The following is a 10,424-nucleotide window of genomic DNA, read 5'->3' as shown; positions in this document are numbered from 1 at the left end:
TTGCCTGTGGGGAGGAGTCCCTGCCTCTCTTCCACCCCCAAAGTGCTAGAGGTGTAGGGGCCAGGGAGGGGGGTTAAACCCCACTTCCCCTGAGTACAGAGTTGCCCTGCCCTGCTGAACTTACTGAAAGTTACTGCTGGTTGCAACTGTGGACTACAAATCCCAGAAGTACCTGGAAGCAGGAAGATGTGATGAGCAACCCTACAGAGTGCTGCTTCTGTGATTTTGGGCTGCATACCCCAGAAACCTTTAGGGATGGCAGGAAGACAAAGTGAACGCACAGCCGATTCTGGCTTTGTGCCAGAAAGCCATGCTTGAGTGCCCCCTGGCTTCTGGCCTGAGCCACTGCAGGTATGTAGCTACTTTTCTTGAATCAAATGTGAATGTGTATCCAGTTGTTTTTCAGTTCACTCTCTGCAGTTTAGACTAATCTGCAAAAACTGAGTTGATTCAACTTCAGGCTTTTTAACTGTACTTAGCCTATAAGCTCAGAAAAGTAGAACAAATTAGTCTGCCCAGAATTAATCTGACTTCTAGCACCTGCGTTAGCTCACTTAAAGCTTAACCAAGGATTGTTTTGAATTACATAGCAGTTTGTAGTATTGCATTTCCTGAGACGCAAATAGGTCTCTGGCCTGTTCCTGGGATTGCATTACTAAATATTGCCCCTTGCTCAGGTCTTAACCAAGGTTAATCCTGAAGATATGTTTTCTTGCCTGCTCAGGTGAAAACTTTCAGAATTTAATTTTATATAGTGATTGCATGCATAAAACTGTCCCTGATTAAATGGATGGAAGGTGTAGACCTTTCAGTAAGGCAATTAAGGGGCCTTTGCTTTATCCAGTGTAATCCTTTTTATTGGCCAACTCTTGTAAAAAGGGAAAAATCCCCCTGTCAAAGGCTCATAGTGCTAGCAGATAGTTACTCCTATTTTATTATTTTCTTTAAAGCACAAGTAATGAGCAAATCATTGAATCGTTTTTAAAAACTATTAAGCCAGAACTGGCTCATTAATAGCTGTGTTAGAACAGAGAAGCAGCATGAAGTGAACAGTGTACCTTAGAATGGGCAATTTATGCTAGCAAACACTACTACATGAACAGGCTTGTCGATAGCATCAGGCATGTTATTTAAACGGGCTTTGCACAGCTAGATGTGCAGTTCTCTCACTGTCTAGACCTACTGAAATGCATTACATCCATTTTTTCTCTTGTAACCACTTCAATTAAAGGTCCATACCATTCATTAGAATGCTGATTTAATTCTTAGAATCCGAAGGATGGATAAACACAACCTTAGAATTCTAAGGCAAGGAAAAGCAGCTGCAGTTACTTGGCTCACAGTTCTCTTCTGCTTTTCCATCTCTTCTGCTCCTTTTTCCACTCCTGAAATCCTCCCAGAGTTGGAAGACAACACCTCTACTGTGCCTCCCTGTGATATTGGTGCCTCGTAGTAGGCAAACAGATTCAAGGTGGTGATTCATTTCCTCTGAACTGTTAACTGGTTTCTGAGTTGCATGGTGAAGTCTGTCCTTTACCAGCCTACCCCGAAAAGGAGACAGCAGGGACAGCATCCCTCCTTTCTCTTATCTTAGGAGCTCCTCTTCTGGGAAATCAGGGGTTTGACACTTGGGTTAGATTGTGCTACCTTTCATACACTGGTACCAATGAGAATCCTCATTAACTTGCCATTCACCTTGATTAAAGGTGACATGATCTGATGTGGACAAAATGTTTGAGGATGCAGTCCTGCATTCTTGACACAGAGAAAGCTTGTAATGAAGCTAAAAGGAGTTTGGGCTAAGCAAGAGCTACAGAATCAGAATCTCCATGAATTATGATCTGTTTGGTTTATCTTGTGTCTGAATCAATACATTTAATAGAACATATTGACATTTACACTAGTAATTAATTGTCACTGTTAACCTCAAGTATCATGCTAATTCTTCATGTTTGAAAATATGTAACAATCCCGTACTGATCATTAGAGTCACTGCATCTTTTTGATTTACAGGCCTGAAATATGTCATATAAGAGAAAATAAATTCTTTTATGGTAAATTAAAATATAGTAGTTGCATTTTTTTATTTGTATAAACAGATACTGGTTGAAGTTTCTAAAATACCACATGCTGTTTTTATAGGTCTACTTTAGCAGTTCTCAACATTTTTAGACACAAGATACCCTTGGAAAATGCAAGCTCTTAGTTTTTGCTCTTTTTTGGCTGCAAAGAAATAATAGAGCAATTATTATGTTACATAGGACTCTGAAAGCCCATACCAAGGCAGAATGTTTTTAACACTCTGGATTCCTGTTTGAGATCTCTGGCTGGATCCAGACGCATAGTTGCATGCTGTTTGTGGCACCGCAAGCCTCTTTGTGGCACCACAAACCACACATACCTGACACATTAAAGTATGCCCTGCACTGCCAATTTGGAGTGTCGGGGCAAAATTTGCCACTGGGAAATCTCAGTAACAAAAAAAAAAAAAAATGCAGCGGCTCAGTTAGAGAACTGCCAGCCAGAGTGTCTCCCCTCTAGTTCTGCCCCAGCTCCTCCACCATACCAGGAGCTGAGATGACCAGGGAAATGGCAGTTTCCTCAAAACAGGGTATTTTGCCCTACACCAAAGCACACATCAAGAGTATGCATAGAGGCAAAAAGTAGTGACAGAAATTTGTGCTACTTCTTTTGCTGCTTCAGGCGCACACCCCTACATGTGAGGATGTGTCCTCTGAGCTTATCTTGGGAATAATGAGTGCACTCTTAACAGTGCCAAAATTTCATGGCACTGTTGCAGTATCCCTGAAAGGGTCTGAGGGCACCCCAGGATGCCCCAGCACCCTGGTTAAGACTCACTGATCTATTTTGTAATATGGACTCAGTCAGTTAAAATAAAATCAGGAGGAAGTACATTGCAGCACAGCTCTGACCAGTAGGACTGTGCAAAGCTTCGGATCACAGTTCAGATTCGGAGATGATTTAGACGATTTGGAGGCCAAATCTATGAATCTGAATTGAATCACTAGAAGCTTTAGGTTATGAATTTAGTTAATTGATTTTGATAAAAATAAGGCCTGAGTGGAGATTACAGGATTTAGGTTAAAAGATACTTAAAATGCTAAGTAGGTTGAACTACTTCCTATACTGGCTTATTGCTGTACAAAGAGCAATAAAATGGTGATTTAGTATTTGTAGAGTTTTCCTTCCTCTTGACTTATGGTATGGAAGGGATCTTTCAATGTAACTAGTGATTTAGCACCCCAAATCAAGGGATCCTTCAATCTGCAGAGGTAAGGCTTAGGTACCTGTTGGTTAGGTACTTCACACTAGTTCCCTTCTCCCTGCCAACACCAGTCCTTTTGACAATCTGGCCTCCAGCAGCAGGCTATGCAAGGAGAGTCTTGGATGCTTTAAAATCAAAAGGAAAATATACAGGCAATGGAAGGAAGGGTGAGTCACTAAGGAAGCGTCCCAAGAAAGAGCAAGAACTTGCAGGTATAATATCAGGGATACAAAGATCAAAAGAGAGTTACATCTATCAGAGCAGGTTAAGGAAAACAAGAATAGATTATACGAATATGTGGGTCTGGAAAGTGTCGCGCCCCTAATGCCGGTGCACCTTTGACCTGCGAGCCTAGGTCGGCACGACCGGCTTGGTGCGAATAGGGGGATTTATAACTGGACAGGTGGGTGATAACAGTGAGCAGGAGTCAGGAGGATTTAAACACAACGTGTGGTTATACAAAAGGTTTATTTTACTTACGCTCCTGATGTGCTGCAGTGTAGGCAGAGGAGTTGATTTATTCAGTTAGAGCATGCAGATATCATGTTACCCAGCATTTACAGGGTGGGTAAGAGAGTTGCTTGTTACAGATTCCGAGTGATTCACACAAGCCGTTGCAGTCTGCAGATTACTGAGAGCTCTTGATAAGAAAGATTATGACAGAGATAGAGAGATAAACAGGGATACACCAGAAAGATATGTAGGCAGAGAGATGCACGATCTGTTCTTCTTGAGTGTATACACAGTTCTCTGCTTTGGGCGGAAGTTCTTTCAAAGTTATATTTGCCAAAGGTGACCAATTACTATATGCTAATCATAAATAATTAATGAGTTGGCACTTGTGCTTTCTTTGTTTGCTCAGGTTTCATAAAAAAGGGGGATTATTTTTACTTGGGTGGTACTGGTCCTGTTTGGTCACAGGATGGCGCGCATAGTATATTATTTAATTTTACAACTTCACTAAAGTTACTATAGGTACTTTATCTTTCGTGCTGGGCTGTCAAGGTCAGTTTCTCTCTCTTGTATGAGAAGCTCAAGCGATTTGAGATGAGGCACAGACAGGGATATATATATGCAATACTGTTACAAACTAAAAAATAATAGTGTGAGACTACAATTACAGAGTTTGTTGTGTTAGTCTCTGACCTTTTGCCATCTGACCTTTTGCCATCGGCATCTGAAATCAAAGACTTTGATCTTTGACAGAAAGCACGACCAAGGAAACTGGTTTAACTGTCAAAAACCAGTGTGAGTTCTTAACAGAAGATGCAAAGGCATTGGAGCTTCTCAATGCCTACTTTAACTCAGACTTCATACAAAAAAATAAGCTACAACCAAACAGCGGAGAAAAATTATATGAAGAAAGAGAAGGAAAGGCTAAGCGTTGTGATAATGAAAGAGTGTTAAGAGAGCTTTTGATTAATTTAAATCCACTTAAATCCCAGACTACTGAAGCAACTGGCAGAAGATATCCCTGAGCCTTTGGCAATAAAATTTACAAATGGGAGAGTTTCCGGAAAACTAGAAAAGGAACAATATAGTACCCATCTTTAAAAAAAAAAGACAAAAAGGACCAGGAGAATTATAGAACAGGCAGCCTGACTTCAATATCTAGGAAGTTACTAGAGCCACTTATAAAGAAGCTAGTTTGTTAGCATGTGGAAAAGGAAAGGCTGATGGCAAGTATCCAGCTTGTATTTGTCAAAACCAAATTCTAAATCAGCTTGATCTTTTTCTTTGACAAAGTCACTAGTTGCATGGATGAAGGGAGTGCAATGGACCTAGTGTACTTGGACTTGAGTGTGACTTTTGATAAAGTCCCACATGACATTCTCATAAGTAAACTTGAGAAATATGGGCTAGATAAAATAAATTCAAGGTGAATAGGAAATTAGTTCAATAACTGCAAGCAAAGGGTAATTATAAATGGATCTGTCAGAATAGTAGGAAGTTTCAAGTAGATTTCCACATAGGCATGTCCTGGATCTGCTGATGTTTAACATGTTTATTAATGATTTGGATACCAAAATAGAGAGATTCCAGATCAGCATTGCAGATGACATGGCACTGGAAAAAAAACAGGAGTAGAATTCAGAAGGATCTTGATACTTTGGAAAGCACAAGAGACAAGAGGATGAACTTCAGTGCAGACAATTGTAAGATATTATACTTAGTGAAGGAATAATCAATAGCAAGATTGCTCACAGACTCAACATTAGTCAGCAACATGATGCAGGTGAAAAAAAAGGCAAAGCAATGTTGGGCTGCATCAATAGGTGTGCAAGGCGCAAGACATAGGAACTGGATCTATACATGTGGTTTGTGGCATCGCAAATCATTTTGCAGAGCCACAAACTGCATGCTCAGTGCATTAAAGCATGTGCCACACTGCAGATTTGCAGAACGGGCAAAATTTGCTACCAGGAAATCCTAGTAGCAACCCTCCTCCCTTTCCCCCCACAAATAGCCACATGGAAAAAAGTGGTGCAAAACACACAAGAGGAGTGTGTGCCAGCAGACACGGAGGATCAGTCCTCTTGTGAGACACTCCGGCTGCTGGGCAGGAGCTGGGAGGACTGGGAGAACAGCAGTTTCACTGAAGTGGGGTACTTTGCCCCCCACAAAACTACATGTGCAGGGGTGTACGCTACAGCAAAAACTAATGGCACAGATTTGTGCCACTACTATTTTTGCCTCAGCAAATGCATGCCTCTACATGTGGGGACGTGCCCAGAAAGTGCTAGTGCCACTCTACTTGGCACTGGTTAGGCCTCATCTACAGTATTGTGTGCAGTTCAGTCTTCACAATTCAGAATGATACTAAAATGTTAGGGGGGTAAACAATGAAGGGTTTGGAAGGCAAGCTGTATGAGGAGAGCATTTTCAGCTATATGAGGAAGCATTTTCAGCTTGGAGAAAAAGTGGTTGAGTGGGGACATGAGAGAAATCTTCAAATATCTGAAAAGCCTCCATATATAAAAGAAAGGGAGAACTATTTCCCCTTGCTGCAGAAGGGAGGATACAAAGCACTGGCTTTAAACTGTAGCAAAGTAGTTTCAATTAGATATCAGGAAAGACATCCATACTCTTAGAACAGTAAATCAGTAGAATAGACTGTCCAGGGAAATTGTGCAATCTCCTTCATTGGGGGGTTTCAAGGTTAGGCTGAATAATCATTGGACAGGGATGACTTAGGAGTAGCATTCCTGTACTTGTGCAGGAGTTTGGACCAGATGACCCTTGAGGTCTTTCAACTGTATGGCTCTGATTATACAGGCTGCACTCTTTGGGATTACTTCATTGACTTCTGCTCCTTGACCTTTCAGGACATTGACCATTATGGAGGAGTTGGTGAATAAATGAATTTGGACAAATCAGCATTAATGTATCTTTGCTAAGATGGTGATGCTGTGAACAATGACTATTCACTGAACTTTCCCCTGGCTGAGATCTTATTCTACCTCAGACCCAAACCCCTGCAGAACATCCATCTTCTCTGGGCTCAGTGAATAGGTGAAAATATAGTAGATGAGGGTAAGTTCTGTATTTCCATGTTTCTTCTATTCTGAGTCTGCTGTGTTGTCACCTCCATCTTCTGTAGGAAACTCAATTTTTTTAATTAATGGTTTGAAAAACCAAAATTAGCATATTTATTACAGCTTCATAGAGGAAGAGTCAGGATTTGTTTAATAAGATTGTTTCAGTATGGGAAGAATAGTTCTGTTTTCATATTTCAGAAAAAATATTGAATTAAGACTGATTTGCAATAATATACAATTACATGAGAGTACTCATTTAATTTAGATGAGGTTCTAAAATGAGATTTTATTTTACTTAACTGATTTTGTTGAAATTATGTATATATTATTTCACATTTTATAGCTTAACAGTCTTCATATCATGATGGAATAGGACACAAAAATTGGAGGCTTCAGTGATGGTTGAAATAGCATCTGTAATGCATCTCCGAAGTGGCAGCAATTCAATAGTTATAAAGGTCTGATATCAGAGGAAGAAAAAGCATTACGTAAATGCAGCCTTCATTCATTCATCAATCTAGTGCTAAGGAATTTGTCATGAGTTTCCTGTCTCTGATGAAATCACCTTTTAGTTACATCAGCACAAATATTTTGGAAGAGGTAGATAAATATATGGGCAGCAGTATTTCATTTATAAATTTTATTATCAAGAAACATGTCTTCTCATTTACATTCTCAGCCAATGCAGAGTGTTTCAGTTACTCAGAACAACTACATACTATAGCACTGTTGTACTACGTGGAACCACAGCTAACTGACTTACATACATTAAGGCTAAGTACAGACAGTCAAAAAGTCCAAGGCTGAATTGATTCAGTCTTTGCAGGTTAGTTTAAGCTGCAAAGCAAGTGAACAGACATTTACTTTTGACTCTGAAAATGCAGCTACATGCCTGCAGTGGCTCAGGCCAGAAGCTGCAGCCACGAAAGCGTGCTTCCCTGCGTGGCTGGAGCATACATCTTGGGGCAAGGCTAGTCTGCCCATCCTGCAAAGTGGGGCTTGCAGGGGAGGTACAAAGCACCCTGGAATGCTGGGGGACTGTGAGTTAACTTTAATTTGGAGGGGTTCTGGGACAGAATTTCAATAAACCAATTTAACCTAAATCAGTTAAGTCTGATACTATATCCATCTAGGTTTATCTTAAACCAGTTTTGGCCATTTTGAAAATGGTTTAGGTGCACATAACTTATGTTGTGTTACAAATTTGAACAGGTTTCTGATCACTTATACCAGTTTATGTGCAATTTCAGTTCTTAGCCTAAAATTCACCTGGTGATTAAATTAAAATCCATAGAAACCTATTCTTAATAATTAGGTATAGCATACAGCAAAAAAGAGAGACAAAGAAAAAGCCCTTGAATACTTCACTGTATATTTTCATATAAGTTGGATTTTAATCATCTTGTAGTGTGGGTACCATGTATGGAATCTTACTTTAGAGAACTAAGTGGCAAAACTCCCATTGACTTCAGTGAAGCCCCAGAGTTCACCTTCAATATCTATTCAATAATATTAAAAATATTGGTGTAGAAGAAATACTTTCTAATATGTTTCTGAAATATTATAGACAATGTCACAGCTGGAAGTTACTCATCATGAGTGAGGATTTCACGTGGGGTTCCATCAGTTGGGAGCCCACTATGTTTCCTGAGCTTCTGAAGTAGAACCTGCCATTACAGAGATGTATTGCTTTGCTTCCAGACTTCTGGTCTGGAAGGGGTTGTTTGTACTTGGGAGCCTTATTAGATTTAAATAAATTATGCAATCAAATTTGCCTTCACCTTCCAGTATTCTGTGGATATTAGAAAATTTTAGGTATGCGGTCTGTATTCAGTACAGATGTAATGATAAAAAAAACTCATTAGGATGAAAGGAGAGAATCCAGAGCATATATCATGACAAAGAAAGAACCAGTGTAGAAGTGATCTAAAGTGGGGAAAAAGACAACCAACCAACCAGCCAAACAAACAAAACAAAAAACAAAAAAACCCAGCTAGAAAAGAACTGGATGGGTTGCTCAGTTTTACAGTAAGTAGAAAATATACCTTTAAGTACATTGCTTATTTTGACACTAGATGGCAACAGCACACACTGGAAATAATAGTTTACACAGCCAGTAAAAATAAATATTTGCAAAGAGTTGAACTGAGTAGAATAGCAGGCACAAATTTTGCAAAATTCTTTCTGCATGATATTAGAACAAATTAAAATAAGGCTAAAGTCCTCATATTTTTCTGCTGTTAGTTTATAGATCCTAAAGAGAATCTGGTCTTAACCCACTCATCATATTCTTAAATAGTTTATATTTCCATGGAGGCAAAATCTGCCTTCATTTACTCCCATGAAACAATATTTATCAGGGCTTTGTGGGTTCAGCTAAAGGCAGAATTAGGTCCTCAAGTACTGCGGTGTGATGGAATCAGATAAAGGGTGTGCTTGTGAACTTCAAATTCCCCTGCAAGCTGGTGGATGTTCAGGCTGAGTGACAATAAGTAATATTTTACAGTTTAATAACCATATTATAATTCCAAAATCCATGATAAAGGATAGTTGACATTATGAACCGTAAATTTCATTTCCAAGAATGCCTTTCAAGGGATTCAGGTCAACTGGAAACCATTAGTCTTTGCTAAGAAGCCAGACTGTACTAGTCTTGAAGAACCAATATTACAAAGAATAGCTGGAAGTTGTACACTCAATACTTTACCTTTTTAAAATGCTCAGCTCACATCCTTCTGTGCAGCTGGCCAACACAAGTAGTCGTGTGAGTGAAGAAAAGTGAAACATTTCTGGCTCCTTCTTTTTTCCTGATCCATTGAGTGCCCTGTGCAATCCCAGAAAAAGGGACTAGGGATCAGTGTGACCCCTTCATACCTACTCAAGCATAAAAGGGAGAGGAAGGAAAGAGCCTTCCTCACCACTCCCTTGTGTCAGGTATAGTTTAGGTAGAATATACTGTGCACTCAATTGCACATGCAAGTCTCCTTGAGTGTTTGATAGTATATAGTTGTATGTCCATTTGGCTATGATCTTATTTTTAAAGAATCACTGGGAAAGTACGTCATCAAGGAGAAATGTTCTCAAGTTGCAGCAAAGGAAGTTTAAGTTACATATTCAGACAAACTTTCTCACTATGAGGGTAGTAAAACATTGGAACAGGTTACCCACCAGAGAGAGTATGGACTCCCATCCTTGGAGGTTGTTAAGACCCAGCTAGAGAAGGTCTTGGTTGGGATGATCCAGTTGGAGCTGGTCCTGTTTGAGCAGGGAGTTGGACTAGATGATGTCCTGAGGTCCATCCAAATCCTAATTGTCTATGATTCCATGCATTTAAGGAGATTAAGGCTTGTTTCTCCTCTTAAGGATTACCGAGGTATGGGAGTAACTTTCCAAGACTAAATATAACACAGAGAAAATATATAATAAAAAAATATTTTATCTGTTTCATAGAATATTGTAGTGGGAAATGGTTGCTGCAAAAGCAACAGATTAGCAAGTACATCAATGTACAGGACAAATCCTTGTTTGAGAAGGAGAACTATTTTTGATTTTCAAGTATTTTTAGGAAAGGGAGATTAATTTTTGGTATTTAAATGAAC

The sequence above is a fragment of the Crocodylus porosus genome, unplaced genomic scaffold (assembly GCF_001723895.1).
Source record: "Crocodylus porosus isolate Cpor-Errol unplaced genomic scaffold, CroPor_comp1, whole genome shotgun sequence".
In the NCBI taxonomy this organism is placed as follows: domain Eukaryota; kingdom Metazoa; phylum Chordata; order Crocodylia; family Crocodylidae; genus Crocodylus; species Crocodylus porosus.
This window is presented reverse-complemented; position numbering follows the sequence as displayed.